The sequence below is a fragment of the Scyliorhinus canicula genome, chromosome 24 (assembly GCF_902713615.1).
Source record: "Scyliorhinus canicula chromosome 24, sScyCan1.1, whole genome shotgun sequence".
NCBI lineage: Eukaryota > Metazoa > Chordata > Chondrichthyes > Carcharhiniformes > Scyliorhinidae > Scyliorhinus > Scyliorhinus canicula.
Window position 1 is genome coordinate 8,377,475 of NC_052169.1, and position 23,826 is coordinate 8,401,300.

Below are 23,826 nucleotides of genomic sequence, written 5' to 3' on the forward strand. Positions count from 1 at the left end.
AACCAACAACCCCCCCCCTTAACCTTACTTTTTAGGACACTACGGGCAATTTAGCATGGCCAATCCACCTAACCCGCACATCTTTGGACTGTGGGAGGAAACCGGAGCACCCGGAGGAAACCCACGCACACACGGGGAGGACATGAAGACTCCGCACAGACAGTGACCCAGCCGGGAATCGAACCTGGGACCCTGGAGCTGTGAAGCATTTATGCTAACCACCATGCTACCGTGCTGCCCCATGGTCCTTTAATGGTCCTTTACATGATTCTTCTTTAAAGGCACAGCACACATGGAATTCATTGCGTGACTGTGCACTCATTGACTTAGAGTATATAGCAGGATTGACCTTGGTGAGCTGGACCATGTTGAGGTGTGTCATGCTCTGAAAATGATGTTTTTTCACATCTTCTAAGTCCTCAGCACGGTCTACGAAGAGAAGAAGCTGTTGGTGGCTGCTGTGTGAATACAGACTGGTTTACATTCACTACTGAGAACATTTATAATTCTGAACTCACCAAATCCGCAAATGTGGCGAATCGTAAAGGCTGCCGTGAAACTGGCCGTGTTTCACGGCAGCCTCTGCGCCCCCTCCCAGGACCCGATTCTCCCCCCCCCCCGGGTGGGGCTAGCAGCGGGGCCCCGTGAAGCACGGCATCGCGGCCTTAGCGACCGTCGCTAGGTCCGCACGCCAAGCGTCACGCCGGCTGACGCGCACGATGACGTTAGCCGCGCATGCGCGGGTTGGACGGCTCCAACCCGCGCATGTGCGGGGCCGTCATCTCCCTCGGCCGCCCCGCGGACTGATCCTGCGGGGCGGCGGAGGGAGAAAGAGTGCGTCCGTTACGGACGCACTGCCCGCGATCGGTGCCCACCGATCGCGGGCCCATGCCCCCCTTGGCACGGCCGTGCCAATCAGGGCCCTGGATGCCCAGAACAGCATGTTGCGGCCGTTTTTACGACGGCAGCAAGCAGGTGTGTTTGCTGCCGTAAAAACGGCCGTAAAGGCCTGGGAACTCGGCCCATCGGCCTGGGGAGAATCGCTGTTCACCGTAAAAAACGGCGAGCAGCGATTCGTGTCGTGGGGCGGCCGTGGGGGGGGAGAATAGCGGGAGGGCGGGAAAAATGTCGGGGACGCCCTCCCGCTATTCTCCGACCCGCCGTGGGCAGCGGAGAATCGCGCCCATAGTCTTATCATGGCAGAGAGCACAGCAGTACATCTACTTTGTCTGGCCTCAGCTCCAACACTGATAAAACTAAACCAAAAAAACACAGACCCACCCAATCTTTTCTCAAAGTGAAACTAAAAAGCAGAACCAGAGCTCAGCTCCACCCACACTCTGGCATCACTGCAGTAACATGAGCAGACAGACATTTCTTAAAGTGTCATTCTCATGCCCCCTCCATCCAAGAAAAAAAAATAAACCAGCAACTTCAAGGTGGGTTCATTTTTCACCTTCTCACTATCCTTTAAGAAATGCACACAGTAAATATACTTTCTCGTTTCACAAAACAACACACGGAAACAGGTATAATAATATAGTCCATTTTTTCTTTGTTCTTCTTCCTCCGACTGAAATCCTTCTTGATTGTCTCTTTGAACAAGAAGGTCTCTGCACGATCCGTCCATTTCTCTACGCCTCGGCACTTCTCTTCAAAGTCAGTTACTTTAGTTCAATCTGATCACAGAGTCCCTTGCAATTCTCCAACACATGAGCATCGGTTATCACAGCTTTCAGGCAGTCAAATGCCCGTTGAAACTCCGCTGTCCATTGAAATTTTTGACGTTTCTTCAGCAAGTCCATCAGTGGAGCAATCAGGCTACAAAACATTTCCACAAATGTTCGATCAAATCCACTCATTTCAAGTAATCGCATTATTTCCCTTCCTCTTGAGGGTATCGGAAACTCCTCAACAACTGTTGGTTTCACATCCCGTGTGACCATTCGACCCTGTCCGATTGTATGGCCAAGGAAAGTGATTTGGGCTTTTCCAAATTCACTTTGGCTAGGTTTATCACCAAACCCCCCTCCTGAAGTCAATCAAATAACTCCATCAGATGTTTTAAATGTTTTTTCCATGTCTGGCTGAAAATTATCAGATTGTCGATGTATACCGCACAATTGGGTAATCCTGAAACAACTTTGTTAGTTAACCGTTGAAATGTGGCTGGAGCGTTTTTCATGCCAAATGGCATAACTTTGAATTGGTATATACCATCTGGAGTCACAAAAGCTGAAATTTCCTTCGCCCTTTCGGATAAAGGTACCTGCCAGTAACCTTTAAGTAAATCGATTGTGGAAATAAAAGCTGATTGTTCCACTTTCTCAATGCAATCCTTCAAATGTGGGATAGGATAAGAGTCCGTTCTTGTAACTGCATTAACCTTTCTATGGTCCACACATAACCGTTGGGTACCGTCTGGTTTTGGTACCATCACTATGGGTGAGCTCCATTGGCTGCAACCCACTTCAATTGTGCCATTTTTAAGCATACTCTCACTCTCTTTGTTAACCTGTGCCAATTTTAAAGGGTTAAGTCTATATGGATGTTGTTTGATTGGAACAGCATTTCCCACATCTACATCATGTTTTAGTACTTCCCAATTTATCGCTACAAACTTGCCCACGTGGTATCAAAACTCGTTCAGGTCAGTCTGTTTTTCTTCTGGAAGGTAACTCAACAATCCATCCAAATTTTAAAGAACATCCTCATTTTCCAATTTAATTTGAGGTATGTCAAATTTACAGTCATCTGGATTTGGTTTGTCACTTTGAGTTAGAATCATTAAAACCTCGGGCGAAATTCTCCGACCCCCACGACGGGTCGGAGAATAGCGGGAGGGCCTTCCCGACATTTTTCCCGCCCTCCCGCTATTCTCCCCCACCCCCCGCCCAACTCCCGACCCGAATCGCTGCCGCCGTTTTTTTACGGCCGGCAGCGATTCACAGCTGTTCGATGGGCCGAAGTCCCAGCCCTTTACGCCGTTTTTACGAACGGCAAACACACCTGGTCTGGCCGTTCGTAAAAACGGCGTCACAAACTCGCTTTTCATAACCATGGCACCGATTGGCACGGCAGTACCACGGCCGTGCCAAGGGTGCCATGGGCCCGCGATCGGTGGGCACTCTTTCTCCTTCCGCCGCCCCGCAGTATCCATTCACGGGGCGGCTGAGGGGCAACCCGGCCCGCACATGCGCGGGTTTTGCGCAAATACGCAATGACGTCATCCGCGCATGCGCAGGTTGGAGTCTTCCAATCCGCGCATGTGCGGCTGACGTCATATGACGCATCAGCCGGCGCTAACTCCGGCAAGCGGGCTTAACGATATTCGTTAAGCCCGTCATGCCGGAGCCTACGGCGTCGGGCTGCTAGCCCCGACCGGGGACCAGAATCGGTTCCCGGTTGGGAAGGGGCGCGCTGGCGTCAAACCCGCCCGGGTTTGACGCCAGCCTTACGATTTCTCCCATTTTGGGAGAATCGCGCCCAATCTTTTTCTCTCCTTCCCTTTCAAAGTACCCTTTAAACATATTCACATGACACACTCGGTGAGTCTTCCTTCTATCTGGCGATTTACCACATAATTCACTTAATTTCCTTTCAATCTGATAAGTTCCACATAACCTTGCTTTTAAAGGTTCACCTACCACTGGTAACAACACTAAAACTTTATCTCCAAAACTACAAACTTTGGATTTCTTGTCCGCTACCCGTTTCATCACATTTTGTGCAACTTTTAAATATTGTCTAGCCAATTCACCTGCTCTATTTAATCATTCCCTAAAATTTGACACGTAATCCAATAATGGGTAATTTCTAATTTCTCACTCACCAATTTTTCCTTAATCAATTTAAGTGGTCCTCTTACCTCATGACCAAAAATTAGTTCAAAAGGACTGAATTTGGTTGACTCATTAGGTGCACCCCTAATTGCAAACAGTATGAATGGAATTCCTTTATCCCAATCCTCTGGACAACCGTGACAATAAGCCCTCAACATTATCTTTAATGTCTGATGCCACCTTTCTAACGCTCCCTGCGATTCTGGATGGTACGCAGTTCATTTAAATTGTTTTATTCCTAAGCTATCCATAACTTCTTTGAATAACCTTGAGGTAAAATTTGATCCTTGATCCGATTGAATTTCTGTGGGTAGTCCATTTCTAGCAAACAATTTAAGTAACTCCTCCACAATCTTTTTAACTGTAATATTACGTACTGGAATGGCTTCTGGAAACCTAGTAGACACATCCATTATCGTCAAAAGATATTGATTCCCACTTTTCATTTTAGGAAGCGGTCCTACGCAATTAATTAGGACCCTTGTGAAAGGTTCCTCAAATGCTGGAATGGGTATTAAGGGCGCTGTTTTTTATCATGGCTTGAGGTTTCCCTATCACTTGACATGTGTGATATGATTGACAGAATTTAACTACATCTTTATGTAGTCCACGCCAATAAAAATGATTTTGTATTTTAGCTTGAGTTTTCCTGATTCCCAAATGACCTCCCACTGGTACCTCATGTGCAACTCGCAACACCTCCTTTCTATATCCCACCGGCAATACTACTTGATGAACTTCTGCCCACTTTTCATCCGCCTGCATATGTAAAGGTCTCCATTTACTCATCAAGACATCACTTTTACGGTAATAACACTCTGGTATACACTCAGATTCCTCTTCCGTATATGCTTTCTGATATATCCATTTTATTTCTACATCTTTCTGTTGTAACTTCGTCAATTTTCCAGAACTAAAAATATCCGCCTCATCCTCCACCTGCTCTTGTTCTTTTTCAATCATCTGATCAAAAATCGTTTCTGATAATTGCACTTCAACGTCATCTTCACTCTTTGATTTCTCCTCTTGTCTTAACCTGTGACTTTGCGACCTGGTTACTACACAATCCGAAAAAATCCCAGGATATTCATCATTCAACACTTCAGTTGTCTGATTTTCCACTGGCTTATCAACCACAGTAGGCGTCACTCCCACCTGCGATCCAGCTATATCATTACCTCGAAGACGTAAGTGTGTTACCATTGCAATACGGTGAGACACATTCGTTCAGCATGTTGACAGTGACAAGGAAAGCCCATGGGACTTGTTGGGGTTCATGAGGAGGATTCTGAAAAGGGAACAAAATTGGAGAATACTGCATGGCAGACTGTCGCTCTAGTGAGAACTAGGAGACCTGAGCTAACATTTCTGTGGAGCAGGTGTGGCGGGTAAGATAGATGGGACATATGCAGGGTTTTTACCTCAGGGTAACATCACCCCATTTTCATCAACTGATGCAGCCATACCCATAACTATTTAAGGGGCACAGGTGCGATGTAACTCTCTTATTGAAAAAAGAATCTGATTTTCCCTCGGGAGAGTTCAGAGAAATTTAAGGTATTAGTGAATGGGATAGGTGGAGATTATATCCGAGTTCCATTGCAAAAAGTACTATTGGAGTGAATTTATTATCAGAATGTTGTTGTCGGAGGGGTTAAGAAGTCACCAGTAGATGGAGTAGACTTACCTTTGGGGTATGATTTGGCAGGAGTGAAGGTTATAGCTTCACCCATGAGAGTCTGAGGGAAGATAAGGAGACAGGACAATTACAGGAACGTATTCGAGATATTTTTCCATTGTACATGGTGATCAGGGCAATGGCTAAACAAAGTTCACCACCAGAGATTAAAGCAACACCACCATCGGATTGTAGAATAGCCTAAACTATTCTTGAGGATGAGGATAATTCCAAGTTAGTGTTTGGTGGGACTTTATTAATTGAAGCCCAGCAGGCAAACCCAGAGTTACACGGGTTAGCACAGTCGGCTCCCACAGAAGTTGAGGCTGCGGTGGTTCCAAAGTGTTATTGCATTAGGAACTGATAACTGATGAGGAAGTAGAGACACCCTCATAGATCTGCAGATGAGGGATGAATGGTTGTTCATCAGTTAGTGGTACCACCCAACAATCATGCGGGTAGCACATGAGATGCCAATGGTAGGACGTGCAGGAATTCAGAAAACTCAAGCATCAGGCAACAGACATTTCTCCTGGCCAGAACTGCATAAGGATCTAGTGCAATAGTGTAGAACCTGTCAAACCTGATAAATAATTGATAAACCACAACATGGGATTAAACCAGCACCCTTAATGCCCATACCAGTGTTTGACCAATTAGTCAGGTACTGGTAGACTTTGGACCACTGCCTAAAATGAAGGCAGGGCATCAGTACATTCTTGCACTCATGGATATGGTCATCCAATTTTTGGAAGCTACACATTTAACAACAATTACAGCTAAGGTAGTAATGGAAAAGTTAACTCAGTTCTTCACACGCTATGGCCTAGAACATACAGTGCAGAAGGAGGCCCACCGAGTCTGCGCCGACCCACCTAAACATTCACTTCTACCCCACCCCCCTGTAACCCAATAACCCCTCCTAACCTTTTTTTGGTCACTAAGGGCAATTTATCACGGCCAATCCACCTAACCTGCTCGTCTTTGGACTGTGGGAGGGAAAAGAAGCGAACGGAGGAAACCCACGCAGACACGGGAGAACGTGCAGACGCCGCACAGACAGGGACCCCAGCCGGAATCGAACCTGGGACCCTGGAGCTGTGAAGCCACAGTGCTAACCGCTGTGATACCGTGCTGCCCCATATCCTGAGGAGTACAATCTGACCAGGGTTCTAACTTTATGTCTAAAATTTCCCAGGGGATAAGTTGTACTTTAGATATCAAATTATTAAAACAAACCGCCTACAGGCCACAAACGCAGGGATATTTGCAGAGAAATTATCAAGACTCTCAAAACCATGATTAGGATTTATTGCCATGAATATCCAAGAGATTGGGGCAAGGGATTGGGCCTTTTATTATTTGCCACCAGGGATTTTCTGAACGAACCTACTGGGGTTAGAACATTTGAATTGGTCTGTAGCATGAAGTAGGGGGTGGCATTAAAGTTGATGAAAGAGACGTTTCTAAAACAAAAAGATGAATCCTCGATGCTGCATTATGTGTCTATGTTTCTGGAAAGACTCACTGGAGCAGAGAGCAGGTCACGCGGCCGGTACGCTGTGTTACATACTCTGGGATCGAAATTGCCAAGGAGTGCTTCCACCATTTTGTAGCTGCCAGCAAGCAAGCAACAGGATTGCGCGAAGAACTGAAGAGGGATCCTTTTGGACGAAGGAAGAGAGGGACAGAGACCCAAACAGGCCAGGATCTCTCAACTGCTGGAGAGAGCTTCTAAGGAGAGTCCATGGCAGGACAAAGCAGTGTTGGTGTGAGCTTCTGGACCTCTGATGAACAACCTATACAGATATGTAACACTGAATTATAACGCAAGTGAGATCGTGAGGACCAAGCAGGCTCACCTGTCGCATTAAAGATGAGCAGAAATGGTGGGTCCTGAAGGTCAGTGGTGTGGGTCCTGAAAGTTGGCCGGCGTGGGTCCTGAAAGTTGGCCAGCGTGGGTCCTGAAAGTTGGCCGGCGTGGGTCCTGAAAGTCGGCCGGCGTGGGTCCTGAAAGTTGGCCAGCGTGGGTCCTGAATGTTGGCCAGCGTGGGTCCTGAAAGTTGGCCAGCGTGGGTCCTGAAAGTCGGCCGGCGTGGGTCCTGAAAGTTGGCCAGCGTGGATCCTGAAAGTTGGCCAGCGTGGGTCCTGAAAGTCGGCCAGCGTGGGTCCTGAAAGTTGGCCAGCGTGGGTCCTGAAAGTTGGCCTGTTGGTAGAAATAGGTCCCTGGAAAAAAAGTTTGAAAAACACTGATTTAAATGTTTCGGGAGAAAGAATGAAAATGTGGGCAGACCCACATGCCAGGTCCAGAACATTCCAAGCTGGAAATGAGGTGCTGGTGTTGTTGCCCTTGCAGGGTGAACCTCTGACAGTGAAATTTAGCATCCCCTATAAAGGTAGTTAGGAGGGTGCGTAAGGTGACTTGCCTGATAGATACTCCAGACTGTAGGAAAAGGGCCGATGGTGCCACATAAATACATTGGAAAAATATAATTGTAGGGGAGAAGATAGGAAGGATTGGCTAGGGACAGTGCTCTGCCTGACAATGGTCAGTGATTGGTTCCTGGGCAGAAGTGTTCAGACCTTGGAAGTGAAAGGAACGTGCTCTCTCCTACTTGCTGAAGTGAAAGAACTGCTCTATTGTTCTGAAAGCAGTGAGTGCCCGGCACATCCTTCGCTGTGAACCTGAAATGATGCTGAGTCTGCAGAGAAGGTAGACAACCTTGGCAGAGAAAACCATCTCAAGCCTAGAAGGAAGAATGAGCAAAACGAAAGCCTGAACTTCAGAGAAATAGAACAGTACAGCACAGAACAGGCCCTTCGGCCCTCGATGTTGTGCCGAGCAATGATCACCCTACTTAAACCCACGTAACCCGTATACCCGTAACCCAACAATCCCCCCATTAACCTTACACTACGGGCAATTTAGCATGGCCAATCCACCTAACCCGCACATCTTTGGACTGTGGGAGGAAACCGGAGCACCCGGAGGAAACCCACGCACACACGGGGAGGACGTGCAGACTCCACACAGACAGTGACCCAGCCGGGAATCAAACCTGGGACCCTGGAGCTGTGAAGCATTGATGCTAACCACCATGCTACCGTGAGGCCCCTAAATAGGAACCGGAAATCATCCCAGTGCATCAAAGATGAAAATGAAAAATGGAAATCGCTTATTGTCACGAGTCGGCTTCAAATGAAGTTACTGTGAAAAGCCCCTAGTTGCCACATTCCGCCGCCTGTCCGGGGAGGCTGGTACGGGAATCGAACCGTGCTGCTGGCCTGCTTGGTCTGCTTTAAAATCCAGCGATTAGCTCAGTGAGCTAAACCAGCCCTCATATGTCTATTTTTATTAATATTTTCTTTCCCTTTCCACCACCCTTTCTCCCTCTGTTATTTGTGTGTGTGTGTGTGTAGAGAGAGTACAGGCAGTTGGGAAATAGGTATTAGATAATCAGTTACATTTTCTGTCCGTTTAATTATAATACTGTACATAATAAAAGGTTTCTTGTTTTAAAGTTACAAATCTGGTGGTTATAGTTTATCGGAATCATCCAAGGACCTCAGTTATTTCAAATAAAATCTAATTTCACCTGTGTTGCAATTACGGGTGAAGTGGAGCTAGAATTGACCACGCGCACTGGCCCAGGGTGTGGTGACAGCACATAAACAGTCACGGTGGCTGGACCAGGAGAAGGCTTCTTATTGTGAAAGACATTAGAACAAACATCCAGGAGCTTTGATGAAGATTTTTGCCTCCTCGTGCGAACCCATTTATGTTACCAAATTTATTGGATTCAATTTGGCAACTTTCTGTCGTGTGATTTGAATTCATGACTTCCAGGCTGATAGTCCCACAGCCTAACCCCCATGGCGCCCACAGGGAAATCAGTATCGTTCTCCCCATGGAGTACGAGCTTCCCAGGTAGCCGGCCCAAGCAGGGCCCGGAATTGTTGGTTGTCCCATCGGGGGCTGTGATTGTGGAGAGTTACTGCCATGGGCAGAGTGTTGTATATCGTTTAAAATATCATAGAATTTACAGTGCAGAAGGAGGCCACTCGGCCCATCGAGTCTGCACCGGCTCTTGGAAAGAGCACCCTACCCGAGGTCAACACCTCCACCCTATCCCCATAACCCCACTCAACACTGAGGGCAATTTTGGACACTCAGGGCAATTTATCATGGCCAATCCACCTAACCTGCACATCTTTGGACTGTGGGAGGAAACCGGAGCACCCGGAGGAAACCCACGCACACATGGGGAGGATGTGCAGACTCCGCACAGACAGTGACCGAAGCCGGAATCGAACCTGGGACCTTGGAGCTGTGAAGCAATTGTGCTATCCACAATGCTACCGTGCTGCCCTATATAGTTAAAATAAATGTAGTTAAAATAAATCTCTGTTTCCTACCATTGGCTTCCTCGGTCACTGATGTTTGAGATGTAGCCCTGTCTCAGTGGGCAGCACTTTTACTTCTGAGGTAGGACGTTATTTCATAGAATTTACAGTGCAGAAAGAGGCCATTCGGCCCATCGAGTCTGCACCGGCTCTTGGAAAAAGTACCCTACCCAAGCCCATACCTCCACCCTATCCCCATAACTCAGTAACCCCACCTAACACTAAGGGCAATTTGGACCCTAAGGGCAATTTAGCGTGGCCAATCCACCTAACCTGCACATCTTTGGACTGTGGGAGGAAACCGGAGCACCCGGAGGAAACCCACGCACACACGGGGAGAACGTGCAGACTCCACACAGACAGTGACCCAAGCCGGGAATCGAACCTGGGACCCTGGAGCTGTGAAGCATTTGTGCTAACCATTATGCTACCGTGGCACCAAGTACCACAGGACCGGTACTTCAATGCAGCGTTGAGGGAGTGCTGCACTGTTGGGGATGCTGTCTTTCAACCAACATCTAAACCATCGTGATTGTAAATGAGCGCACAATTTGAGAAAGGAACACTGAGAGGTTGAGGAAGCGGCCAAAACTGTGCCAGCTGGATTCCAGTATCTTGGAATAATAAAGGAAAAAGGCGAGTTTGTTAAGTAGTAATAAGCTAGGAACAGCAGCAACCCGAAGAGTATTTAAAATTATCATTGGCTGGGGGTGTGGGTGTCTCTTGGGGGGGGGGGGGGGGGGGGGGGGGGTTGGGTTACGGGTATAGGGTGGATACGTGGGTTTGAGTAGGGTGGTCATGGCTCGGCACAACATCGAGGGCCGAAGGGCCTGTTCTGTTCTGTTCTATGTTCTAATAATAAAACAAATAATCTTTCTGTTTCTTTTCTTGAGTATAATTTGCGAAGGAAATAGACTATTGGTGATGTCATTCACTAATGTCCTAGGTAACCCTGATGCGATTTTATCAGTTTGCACAGTAGCACAATGGTTCGCACTGTTGCTTCACAGTGGCAAGGTCTTGGGTTCGATTCCCTCGTGGGTCACTGTCTGTGTGCAGTCTGCACGTTCTCCCCGTGTCTGCGTGGGTTTCCTCCGGGCGCTCCGGTTTCCTCCCACAAGTCCCGAAAGATGTGCTCGTTAGGTGAATTGGACATTCTGAATTCTCCCTCAGTGTACCCGAACAGGCACAGGGGGATTTTCACAGTAACTTCATTGCAATGTTAACGCAAGCCGCCTTGTGACAATAATAAAGATTCTTATTATTATTGCCTACAGCTTGCTGTACAAAAGCATTACAAGTTGAAAGGTTTCGGGAACAATTTAGTCAGTTGGGTCACACTGTGGGGCAGGAACATTGGAACAGGAGTAGATCATTCAGCCCCTCCAACCTGTTCTGTCACTCTTTGAGATTATGTCTAATCTGTACCTTAACTCCATCTACCGTCATCATATCCTTCCAGGTCATTGTCTGACTAGAATCTACAGATCACAGAATTAAAATGATGAATTGACATAACATTGACAGCTATTTGCAGGAGAGAGTTCCACATTATCTACCACCCTTTGCCTGAAGAAATGTTTCTTAATAACCGTCTTGTGAGGTCTGGTTCTGATGTGAAGGTGATGTCCCCTTGACCTAGTTTCCTATACCAGAAAAAAACGCTTCTCTCTCTGGCCTATTCCTTTCAAAATCCTCACAAAATAAAACTCAATTCAAAACTCCCCTTAACCCTCGACATTTCAAGCAACACAAGCCTAGTTTATATAATCTCTACTGATAAAGTAGCCTCTGAAGCTTCACACGATTCTGGATAGCCTGCACCACCTTCCTTTCGAGTTCAATATTTCCTTTCTAAGGTGCGGTTCTCAGAGTTTTACGCAACAATACCTTTGAAATGAGCTAGGTAGGGCTTTCATTAGCTATAAAAAAATACTTCCTCCTTTTTGTAATCTATCCTTCCAGTTGTGAACGCTAACTTTCCATTCCCCTTTTGGGGTTACTTTATACCTGACTACAGTAAGAAGTCTTACAACACCAGGTTAAAGTCCAACAGGTTTGTTTCAAACACAAGCTTTCGGAGCACTGCTCCTTCCTCAGGTGAATGAGGAAGGAGCAGTGCTCCGAAAGCTCGTGTTTGAAACAAACCTGTTGGACTTTAACCCTGTGTTGTAAGACTTCTTACTGTGCTCACCCCAGTCCAACGCCGGCATCTCCACATCATTATACCTGACATGGTGGTTAGCATTTATGCTAACCACCATGCTACCGTGCTGCCCTTTGGTATTCTATTTGGTATCCTATTCTTTGGTAGGATGTGGTTGGCACTGGTGAAGCCAGCATTTGTTGTCCATCCCTAATTGCCCTTGAACTGAGTGGCTTGCGAGACCATTTTAGAAGGCACTCAAGAATCAACCATATAGCTGTGGATTTTTGGAGTCACATGTAGGCCAGGCCGGGTAAGGGCGGCAAGTTTCCTTCCCTTAAAGACTTTAGTGAACCAGATGGGTTTGTACAACAATCAATGATAGTTTCACGGACACCATTGCTGACCATCTTTACATTCCAAAGTTTATTAATTGAATGTAAATTCTACCAGGGAATTTGAACCATGTCGCCAGCGCATTAGCCTGGATTCTCTAAATTACTAGTGCAGCGACATAGGGCAGCACGGTAGCATAGCGGTTAGCACAATTGCTTCACAGAGCCAGGGTCCCAGGTTCGATTCCCGGCTTGGGTCACTGTCTGTGCGGAGTCTGCACATCCTCCCCGTGTGTGCGTGGGTTTCCTCCGGGTACTCCGGTTTCCTCCCACAGTCCAAAGATGTGCAGGTTAGGTGGATTGGCCTGATGAATTGCCCTTAGTGTCCAAAATTGCCCTTAGTGTTGGGTGGGGTTACTGGGTTATGGGGATAGAGTGGGGGTGTGGGCTTGGGTAGGGTGCTCTTTCCAAGAACCGTTGGAGACTCGATGGGCCGAATGGCCTCCTGCTGCACTGTAAATTCTATGAAACTATATTACCATCACGTCACTATCACCCTATCCTGGAGAACCTGCCTGAGTCAAATTAAATAGGAAAAGGTAAATATGGGGAATGAAACATTGGAATGGGAGAGAAAGGAAAAGTAAGAAAATAGTATCATTTTAAAAGTTTAATTAACCATAAATCTCTCAGCACAATTTAATGCCTACAAAGGCACGGTTCCTTTTATAGCTTGGAGAGGCTGAGAATTGTAGGAATATTTTATTGAGGCATTTATATATATATATCCATCAAACACAACTGTAAGAAAGCAAGCAAATAGGAATGCAAATAACCAAAACAAATAAATATCGAACACCGCTCTGTCCCGCCTCCTGTTCCCCAACTCCCCAACCTCCTTTTTAATGCCCCCTCCCACTGCTGACATCTTGGGCGCAATTCTCCAATCCCCACGTCGGGTGGGAGAATCGCAGGAGTGCCGGGCGATACCCGCCACGCCGCCCTGGCACCCACACGCGATTCACGACAGGCCGCTTGGAGAATCGCCGTTTCTAACAGGCGAGCGGCGATTCTCTGGCCCGGATGGGCCGAGCGGCCTGCCCAATCCGATGGATTCATGCCGGTGCCAACCACACCTGGTCGCTGCCGGCGTGAACAGCGCGCGAATGCTGCGTGTGCAGCCTGTGGGGGGGGGGGGGGGGGGGGAGGATCGAGCACCAGGGGGGCGCTCAGTAGGGGTCTGGTCTGCAAACGGTGCCCACCGATCGGCGGGCCGGCGTCTCTAAAGGACGCACTATTTTCCTCCGCCGCCCCGCTAGATCAATCCTCCATGTCTTGTGGGGCGCCTGCGGGGAGGGCGGCAACTGTGCATGCGCGGGTGACATCATTTACGCGGTGCCGCTTTGACGCGGCACCAAGGCCCGGTGCACGTAATTGACGCGGCGCCGCTCCTAGCCCCCTGGGGGGTGGGAGAATAGGGGGCAAGGTGCGGCCTCCGACGCCGGAGTGAAACACTCCGGTTTTCACTCCGGCATCGGCACTTAGCCTCCCGGTGGGAGAATTTCGCCCGTTAACTATTTTCGAAGAAGTTGATGAACGGCCGCCATCTCCAGGCAAACCCCTCCACAGACCCTCTCAAGGCGAGCTTTATCTTCTCCAGCCTGAGGAACTCTGCTAGGTCGCTCACCCAAACCCTCGGTTACAAGGGTCACGAGTCCCGTCATTCCATTAAGATCCATTTCCGGGCGACCAGGGAGGCAAAGGCTAAGACATCAGCCTCTCTCACCCCCTCAACTCCCAGGTCTTCTGACACTCCAAGGATCGCCACTTCTGGACCACCTTCACCCACAAGAACTCTGACATAACGTCAGTGAATCCCCGCCAGAATTTCTCAAGCTTCGGATAGGCCCAAAACCTGTGGACGTGATTCACGGGCCCACCTGTGCACAGCCCACACCTATCCTCCACCCCTTCAAACAAAACCTGCTCATCCTGGCCACAGTCATGTGTGCCCTGAGAAGCACTTTGAACTGAATAAGGCTAAGCCTAGCACACAAAGAGGATGCGTTCAATCTCCTCAAAGCCTCCTCCCACAACCCAGCCTCCACCTCCCTCCCTAAGTAGGAATTTATATGGAATGTGAATGGTCTTGCGACCTATGGCGATTCATAGCTCACAGGGCACCTCTTCCTCAGCACAAATTGCTGGACTGTTAGCACACTGGCAATAGCGTGGGTCCTGACCTGAACCCGCAGTTAACGACCCAGCAAACCCTCAGCCAATATTCCTGCTCCCGAGCTTCCTTAGCGATCACTGGCTGCTCCCTCCACTTTCCTTTCCAAACCCGACGATTCCGAACAAAAAACTTTAGAGAACAGAGGCTAGGTTCTGGCATGTTTCCCAGATAAAGTTGTTATCATTCCATCCAGGTTCAGAAGGCACAAAATGTTTACCACTAACCAGCTGCACCCCCCCCCCCCCCCCCCCCACTCCCCGCCCCCATTCCATTGTTCTGAATTCTCATGCTTCCCTGTAAGAACAAAGAACAATACAGCACAGGGACAGGCCCTTCGGCCCTCCAAGTCTGTATGAGTTACAGATGCCTTTTTATGGCATGGGGCGAGCCGGACAGATGGAGTGTTGCAATTAAAATTTATGCTGTATTTTAGTTTGAAAGGGTGTTGGAGGATGGTGGGATGGGGTGGGTTGGCGGGGAAGAATTTCAAGATATGGGATACAGAAGTGCGCGCAAGTCTAAAACATATTACATCTCAAATCACTTTACAGTGATCAAGTTTTTTTTTTAGAACAGTACAGCACAGAACAGGCCCTTCGGCCCTCGATGTTGTGCCGAGCAATGATCACCCTATTTAAACCCACGTAACCCGTATACCCGTAACCCAACAATCCCCCCATTAACCTTACACTACGGGCAATTTAGCATGGCCAATCCACCTAACCCGCACATCTTTGGACTGTGGGAGGAAACCGGAGCACCCGGAGGAAACCCACGCACACACGGGGAGGACGTGCAGACTCCACACAGACAGTGACCCAGCCGGGAATCGAACCTGGGACCCTGGAGCTGTGAAGCATTGATGCAAGTTGTTAGATTAAAGGAAGAGACCATTCAGCCCAACCTGTAGGTAGAGCTATCCCATGAGCAACATTCCGCCCCGCTGCCCCTGTAAGTAATTTCCCTCACGTTCCCATCCAATTCCTGTTGAAATCGTTGATTGTCTCCGCGTCCACCATTCTCATAGGCAGCGAATTCCAGATCATTACCACTCTCTGTGTAAAAATAAATTCTTCCTCATGTCCCTAATCCTAACCCTGATCTTGCATCTAACACCTTAAACCTGTGTTCCTTACCTCTCGTCACTTTACGCTGTGCCGAAGTGTGTCATTGCAGCTCTTCTATGGTTGCAAATAGTAAATATAAAATGGCCAATCAACCTGCCTTTGCTTGAGGGCTGAATGGTTGTCAGGGTATTGGGAAAACTCCCTGTCCTTCCTCAGTCAATGGAATCCTCAATATCCACCTGGATCTTCAGTTCTGGCTTCAGTTTAATAGTCTTTTCCAAACATGAAAAAGAAAGAGAAGTGACTTGAATTTATACAGCACCTTTCACGACTTCAGCACTTGCACATTGCAACCAGGGGCTGGTTTAGCTCACTCAGCTAAATCGCTGGCTTTTCAAGCAGGCCTCCCCGGACAGGCGCCGGAATGTGGTGACTAGGGGCTTTTCGCAGTAACTTCATTGAAGCCTACTCGTGACAATAAGTGATTTTCATTTCATGTTTATTTTTTTGCAGCGTAGGCGCTATTAATAGTAATCTTTATTAATGACACAAGCAGGCTTACATTAGCGTTACTGTGAAAATCTCCTAGTCGCCTCACTCCGGCACCTGTTCGGGTGCACGGAGGGAGAATTCAGAATGTCCAATTCACCTAACAAGCACGTCTTTCGGGACTTGTGGCAGGAAACCGGAGCACCTGGAGGAGGAAACCCACGCAGACACGGGGAGACCGTGCAGATTCCGCACAGACAGTGACCGAAGCCGGGAATCGAACCCGGGACCCTGGAGCTGTGAAGCAGCAGTGCTAACCACTGTGCTGCCATGCCACCCACTATTGTACTGTTGTACAGTACGGAATGCCCCAGCCAACTTACACACAGCCAGCTTCCACAAACAAGCAGTGTGATAATGAGCAGACAATCTGGTTTCAATTGAGGGGTGGATATTGGCTCAGGATACCTGTGGGAACTCACCTGCCCCACTCCAAAATAGTTGTGTTCACCTTCGAGGGAAATCGAGGCATGGTTTAATGTTTCACAAGTGTAGTCACCCCCGCAGGTTATAAAGTGTTTTAGGGACTCTCTGAGGTTCTAAAGGACACTATAGAAATGCTAATTATGTTCTTCATTTGAGCTGTAGTTCCGGCAATTCCAAATCAATTGCGGGAATATGCCAGATTACGAGGACGGTCATACTAACTCAAGGCTATATTTAGAATAAAGCTCTTTACCAGTACCCAGTCTAGTGGGAGATTAAAGCATGAATAGAGTTAGATTCCAACAATAATAGCTCGCATTTACAAAGCAAATTCACTATAGTCAATGTTCCAGGGTGCGTTACAGTGAAAAGAAGTGCTTACGAAACTGTAATAGGTGAAGTACGAGAGACGGCAAAAGCATGACGGAGCGAGTGAACAAGGTAAATGGATATAGGGAGGGGGTTTCAGAATGTTGAAATGATAAGGCTAAAGAATCTGAGACAGTGATTGTACAGAATAATATTAATACTGTTTGCAGGATCAGAGAATGGCTACATCAGAAAGGGAGCCATTTGATCAGACCTGTCCATGTCAGTTCTCTGAAATCATTTGTTCCTTATTGCTTCATGGGACGTGGGAAGTGGGCATCGCGGGCAGGGTCAGCACCTATTGCCCATCCCTAATTTCCCTTGAACTGGGTGGCTTGCTGGGCCATTTCAGAGGGGGCAGTTAAGAGTCAGCCACATTACTGTGGGTCTGGAGTCACATATCGGCCAAACTGGGTAAGGACGGCAGATTTCCTTCCCGAAAGGGCATTTTCTTCAAATTCATTGACAGGATTTGGACGCCGCTGGTTAGGCCCATCTCAAATTGCCCCTTGAGAAAGGGGTGGTGAGCTGTCGTCTTGGACCCGCTGTAGTCCCTGAGGTGTAGGTACACCCACAGTAATGTTAGGGAGGGAATTCCAGGATTTTGACACAGCGACAGTGAAGGAACGGCCGACATATTTCTGAGTCAGGATGGCGAACGATCACGATGTTTTTTTTTAAAAAATTTTTTAGAGTACCCAATTCATTTTTTCCAATTAAGGGGCAAGTTAGCGTGGCCAATCCACCTAGCCTACACATCTTTGGGTTGTGGGGGGCGAAACCCACGCAAACACGGGGAGAATGTGCAAACTCCACACGGACAGTGACCCAAAGCCGGGATCGAACTTGGTACCTCGGCGCCGTGAGGCAGCAGTGCTAGCCACTGCGCCACCCGCGCTGCCCTCAGATGGGTTTTTAACACAGACGGTGATAGCTTTGTGGTTACCGTTGTCGCGAGCAGCTGTACATTCCAGATTGTTTTCTTAGTTAACTGATTTTAGGGTGGCACATGGCGCAGTGGTTAGCACTGGGACTGCGGCACTGAGGACCCGGGTTCGAATCCCGGCCCTGGGTCGCCGTCCGTGTGGAGTTTTCACATTCTCCCTGTATCTGCGTAGGTTTCACCCCTACAACCCAAAGATGTGCAGGTTAGGTGGATTGGCCACACCAAATTGTCCCTTAAGTGGGGATAAAAATAATTGGGTACTCTAAATTTATATATTTTTTAAATTAACTGATTTTATTTTGGTGGGATTTGAGCCCATGTTACCAGAGTCTTTGGATTGCTAGCTCAGTGGCATCACCAACTCCACAATTCCATCTAGTCCCCCCCCCCCCCCCCATCACCCTATCCTTGCCAGACAACTGTGCAGAAATTTTCTTTCAGGCGATTATCCAATTACCCAAGGATAGGTGGGGTTACGGGGATAGGGTGGAGGTGTGGGCTTGGGTAAGGTGCTCTTTCCGAGGGCCGGTGCAGACTCGATGGGCCGAATGGCCTCCTTCTGCACTGTAAATTCTATGATGTGGGAATTCCCATTTGAAAATCTGGATTGAACCTTCCTCACTCTCAGGCCATACAGTGCAGAGTGTACCCATCACTGGGTGGAAGGAGAATTTCCTCATATTGCTTATAATAATAATAATAACCATTTATTGTCACAAGTATGAAATTACTGTGAAAAGCCCCTAGTCGTCACATTCCGGCGCCTGTTCGGGTAAGCTGGTACGGGAATTGAACCCGCGCTGCTGGCCTTGTTCTGCATCACAAACCAGCTGTCTAGCCCACTGAGCTAAACCAGCTTATGATTCGATCGCCAATCGACTGTAATTTGTGTGTCCTCTGGTTCTCAGGCCAGCTGCCAATGAGATGTTTCCTTTTCCACCCCCATCAGATCCCCGCTCAATTTCCTCCTCTCACAGTTTTTTAAAATAAATTTAGAGTACCCAATTCATTTTTTCCAATTAAGGGGCAATTTAACGCGGCCAATCCACCTACCCTGCACATCTTTGGGTTGTGGGGGCGAAACCCACGCAAACACGGGGAGAATGTGCAAACCCCACACGGACAGTGACCCAGAGCCTCCTCTCACAGTTTAAGAAGAAGAGCTATTCCCTTTAAGGTTGCGGTGATGAAACCATTCTTTTTGTTTTTCAGACAATTATTAGGCTGTGGAATTCACTTCCCCAGAGAAGAGTAGAGGCTGGGCCGTTGAGTTAGGCAGAATCTTTATAGCCAGGGGAGTCAAAGATTATGGGGGTGTAAGGTGGGGGGTGTGATTGGAAAATGGAGTTCAGACCACATCCAGATTGGCTATAGGGTCCAGAGGGCAACAGTGCAGAAAAGGCCCTTCGGCCCATCCCGACTGTGCCTGGCAGAGAGCCGGCTCTCAAACCCCATGACAAGGGAGATGTGCGTGGAAAGTTTTTTACGCAGAGGGTGGTGGGTGCCTGGAACGCTTTGCCAGCGGAGGTGGTAGGGCCGGGCACGATAGCATCATTTAAGATGCATCTAGACAGATATATGAACGGGCGGGGAACAGAGGGATGTAGACCTTGGAAAATAGGCAACAGGTTTAGATAAAGGATCTGGATCGGCGCAGGCTGGGAGGGCCGAAGGGCCTGTTCCTGTGCTGTAATTTTCTTTGTTCTTTGTATCCCAGTTCCAATCTATTCACCAAACTGAGGTATGTCGTCCCCTGTAACATTTCTGGCAAATCTTTTCCGCAATCCCTCTGAAGCCTTTCCTGAAGTGCCGATTTTCTTCTGGTTATATTTAAATTTAGAACCACTCAAATTGAAAAGGTTAGAATAATCAGTGTTTTAGATAGAAGCCTGCTGGCGATGTATGCACCCGTCCAATAGATCGTTGGCAGTAAAGGACCACACTGTGGATTTTCTTTTGCAAAACTGTACTTTAGCTGCAAAATATCTGAAAGAACCTGGGAGGCGGTGGCACAGTGGTATTATCACTGGACTAGAGACCCAGAGTAATGCCCTGGGGACCTAGATTCAAATCCTGCCAACTGCAGATGGTGAAATTTGAATCTGGAATTAAAAGTCTAGCGATAACCGTGATCAGAGGATGAGATTAGATTCGCCTTTTTCCTCGGATGGTGATGTCTGGAACGAGGGGACATAACTTTAAATTGAGGGGAGATAGAGAGAGGACGGATGTCAGAGGTAGGTTCTTTACTCAGAGAGTAGTAAGGGCGTGGAATACCCTGCCTGCAACAGCAGTGGACTCGCCAACACTAAACGCAATCAAATGGTCATTGGATAGACATATGGACGATAAGGGAATAGTGTAGATGGGCTTTAGAGGGGTTTCACAGGTCGGCGCAACATCGAGGGCTGAAGGGCCTGTACTGCACTGTAATGTTCTATGATTGTCCTAAATTTGTCCATCTGGTTCATTAATATACCTTAGGTCTGGTCTGGTCTGGCCTACATGTGACTCCAGACTTACAGCAATATTCCCGTAACAGCCTCCCCGAACAGGAATGTGGCGACGAGGGGCTTTTCACAGTAACTTCATTTGAAGCCTACTCGTGGCAATAAGCGATTTTCATTTAATTTAATTTCATTTCATTTCATATGGTTGACTCTTTGCCCCTCAAGGGCAATTAGGGATGGGCAATAAATGCTGGCACAGCCTGCAATGCCCACGTCATAGATTCATAGAAGGAGGCCATTAGGCCCATCGAGTCTGCACGGACTGTCTGAAGGAGCACCCTAGACAGGCCCACTCCCCCGTAACCCCACTAACCTTTGAGCACGAAGGGACAATTTTACCGTGGCAATCCACTTAACCTGCACATCTTTGGACCGTGGGGAGGAAACCGGAGCTGACACGGGGAGAAAGTGCAAACTCCACACAGTCACCCGAGGCCGGAATCGAACCCAGGTCCCAGGAGCTGTGAGGCAGCAGTGCTAACCACTCTGCCCCTGTGTCGCCCATATATATCTTACATGTCCCATGAACGAATAAAAAGAAAAGAACAAAAGTATCAGAAAGACCCTCACACAAAGTTCAATAATATTCAGCTTTTCCACCTACATCAAGCTGCATGCTTGAGGTACTTCAAAGCAATTGCAATACGTAATATTCACCATGAAAATTCAATCTAAATCGTACACACTGTAGATGTACAGCCCTAAGACAAGTTTGATATTGCAGATGTATCAACAGCATGGTGGGGTTGGAAGTATCAGTCGGCCAGTGACAATACCTTTTTTTTCCAAAAAAATATACTTTATTCATAAAATCTCTAATGAACATTACAGAACATTTCGAATTGTCTTGACTGTACATTTCCATCAAAGTTACACCTTCCCTTGTCTTTCTTCCATTCAATTGGGATGACATTACACACATATCCTTCTTTATGTTACAGTTCTTTCCTAAATATTTACATTTTCTTGTTTCTTTTATACATTGGAGTATTGAAGACCCGGACCGAGGGGTTTTACACTGTTACCCACCCCTCGGTGTACATTTGCTGGTCAGACCTTACACAGTGGTCTTTCCCCATTGCGCCTTGGCGGCAGTTGCCCCAAGCCTGAGTGCGTCCCTCAGCACGTAGTCCTGGACCTTGGATTGCACCAGTCTGCAACACTCGGTCGAGGACAATTCTTTGCACTGGAAGATCAGCAAGTTTCGGGCAGACCAAAGAGCCTCTTTCACCGAGTTGATGACCTTCCAGCAGCAGTTGATATTTGTCTCGGTGTGTGTCCCTGGAAACAGTCCGTAGAGCACAGAGTCCTGTGTCACTGAGCTGCTCGGGATGAACCTGGACAAATCCCACTGCATCTCTCTCCAGACCTTCTTTGCAAAGCCTCATTCCACAAGGAGGTGGGTGACCGTCTCATTTCCCCCACAGTCACTCCGAGGGCAGCGTGCGACGGTGCTGAGCCTTCGGGTGTACATGAAGAATCTGACGGGGAGGGCCCTTCTCACCACCAGCCAAGCTAGGTCTTGGTGCTTGTTTGACAGTTCTGGTGATGAGGCGTTCTGCCAGATGACTCTGACAGTTGGCTCAGGGAACCATTCAACGTCCTCCACAGTCTCCTTTTCCCTGAGGGCCTCGAGGACATTGCGTGCTGACCACTGCTTCATTGCCTTGTGGTCAAAGGTGTTTTTCTTCAAAACTTTTTCCACGAGGGACAGGTGGTACGGCACGGCCCAACTACTTGGATGTTCTGCGGCAATGAGGCCAGGCCCATCCTTCGTATCACCGGGGATAGGTAGAACCTCAATACCACTACACCACCGCCTACCCCCCCCCCCCCCCCCCCTTAACAGGAACTTGTCCCAGACAAGATGCCACTTTGAGGTGTTCTTACCAGCTCCCTTTTTGATGTTCTTAACAGGGAACTAAACCTCTAATTGGATCAATTGTGCCATTCCTGTAACGCAAGGCAACTAAATGATTCAACACCTAGCCATTGTCAATCTCTACAAAGGGAAACATTTAAGGCTACATGCTTTGGAAATTGCATTATTCTTGAACGTCACCCGCATTCAACCCATTCCGCATATTTCGCTGAGAACCGTATTTGCATAATAGTCACGGAAGCTTCGAGAGGCTGGATATAAAATGCCTTGAATTAGTTCCAGCCTATTCCTTGCACCCAGCCGCCTTTCACTGACTTCCTACTAGACAAGAAAAGGGACCGCTCCTCCTGTCTTGGGAACCTTCTTATTTTCCTCCTCGCCACCCCCCGACCGTCTACTTTGTTGAGGTGAGATATTTCTATTTTGTTCTCAGCATGCTCGTTTTTTATGAATGAATTATGCTGCAATTGCTTCCAAGATAGAGAAACAACGCTGACAGAACTTGAAACCCCCCCCCCCCCGGACAGGACCCTTGTCCCCGAGTATTGTAGAGAGGCATTCTCTCTCCTTGTCGAATTTTAGAAGAATTGCAAAGGAAAATTGGGGATTTTGATCAACTTGCTGATTAAGCATCAACAATACAAGACGGTCTGAAAGTATTGCAAAGATCTGGTTGGAATGCGGATGGTTAAGCACAGACTTTGAAAGATCAGATTACAGTTTTTAAAAACTGTGTTTGATAAATAGTGACGGGTTGGCACAGTGAGTGGTGCCAGGGGGCCTGGGTTTGATTCCAACCTCGGGTGACTGTCTGTGTGGAGTTTGCATGTTGTCCCCGTGTCTGCGCGGGTTTGCTCCGGTTTCTCCCCGTGTCTGCGTGGGTTTCCTCCGGGTGCTCCGGTTTCCTCCCACAGTCCAAAGACGTGCAGGTTAGGTGGATTGGCCATGCTAAATTGCCCTTCGTGTCCAGGGCTACGGGGACAGAATGGGGCAGTGGGCCCAGGAAGGGGACTCTTTCTGAGGGTTGGTATAGATTTGATGGGCCAAGTGGCCTCCTGCACGGTCGGGATTCTGTGATGGTTCTATGATTTCCCCCAGTGTGTGTGCATCAGCCTTCCTTGACGATAACATACCCGCTGAATTTGTGTTAGCAAAACCCAATGCTAACTTCAGCCCAGAGATACAACTTGTGTTGACGATATATATCTTTCAAAAAAAACTGCAGCTGTAACTTTTAAAGGAAGTGGGCTAGAGGGGCGATGACAAAACATTTTTCTGCATCCAGAGAGCGCTGGGAACCTGAAACCCACTTGCTTAAAAGGGTGGGAGAGGCAGGAACTCTCTCCACATTTTAAAAGAATTTTGGACTTGAGCTTGAAGGATTGCGACTTGCGAAGCTATGGACTGAGTGCAGGAATATTAAGGTTAGGCTGGGT

The 23,826-nt window shown here is 47.9% G+C and overlaps 1 protein-coding gene across 2 annotated transcripts in view; it reads left to right on the plus strand.

Moving 5' to 3' along the window:
* The first annotated feature begins 16,974 nt into the window (after nucleotides 1-16,974).
* Nucleotides 16,975-23,826, plus strand: part of LOC119956882 (dual oxidase maturation factor 1-like) — a 29,962-nt gene continuing 23,110 nt past the window's right edge. The window contains exon 1 of one of the 2 annotated variants that reach the window (XM_038784427.1): nucleotides 16,975-17,124. The gene's annotated coding sequence lies outside the window, so the exon portion shown is untranslated. Of the gene's footprint in view, nucleotides 17,125-22,653; nucleotides 22,798-23,826 lie in introns of those variants that run through there. The other variant, XM_038784426.1, reaches the window with a different exon arrangement.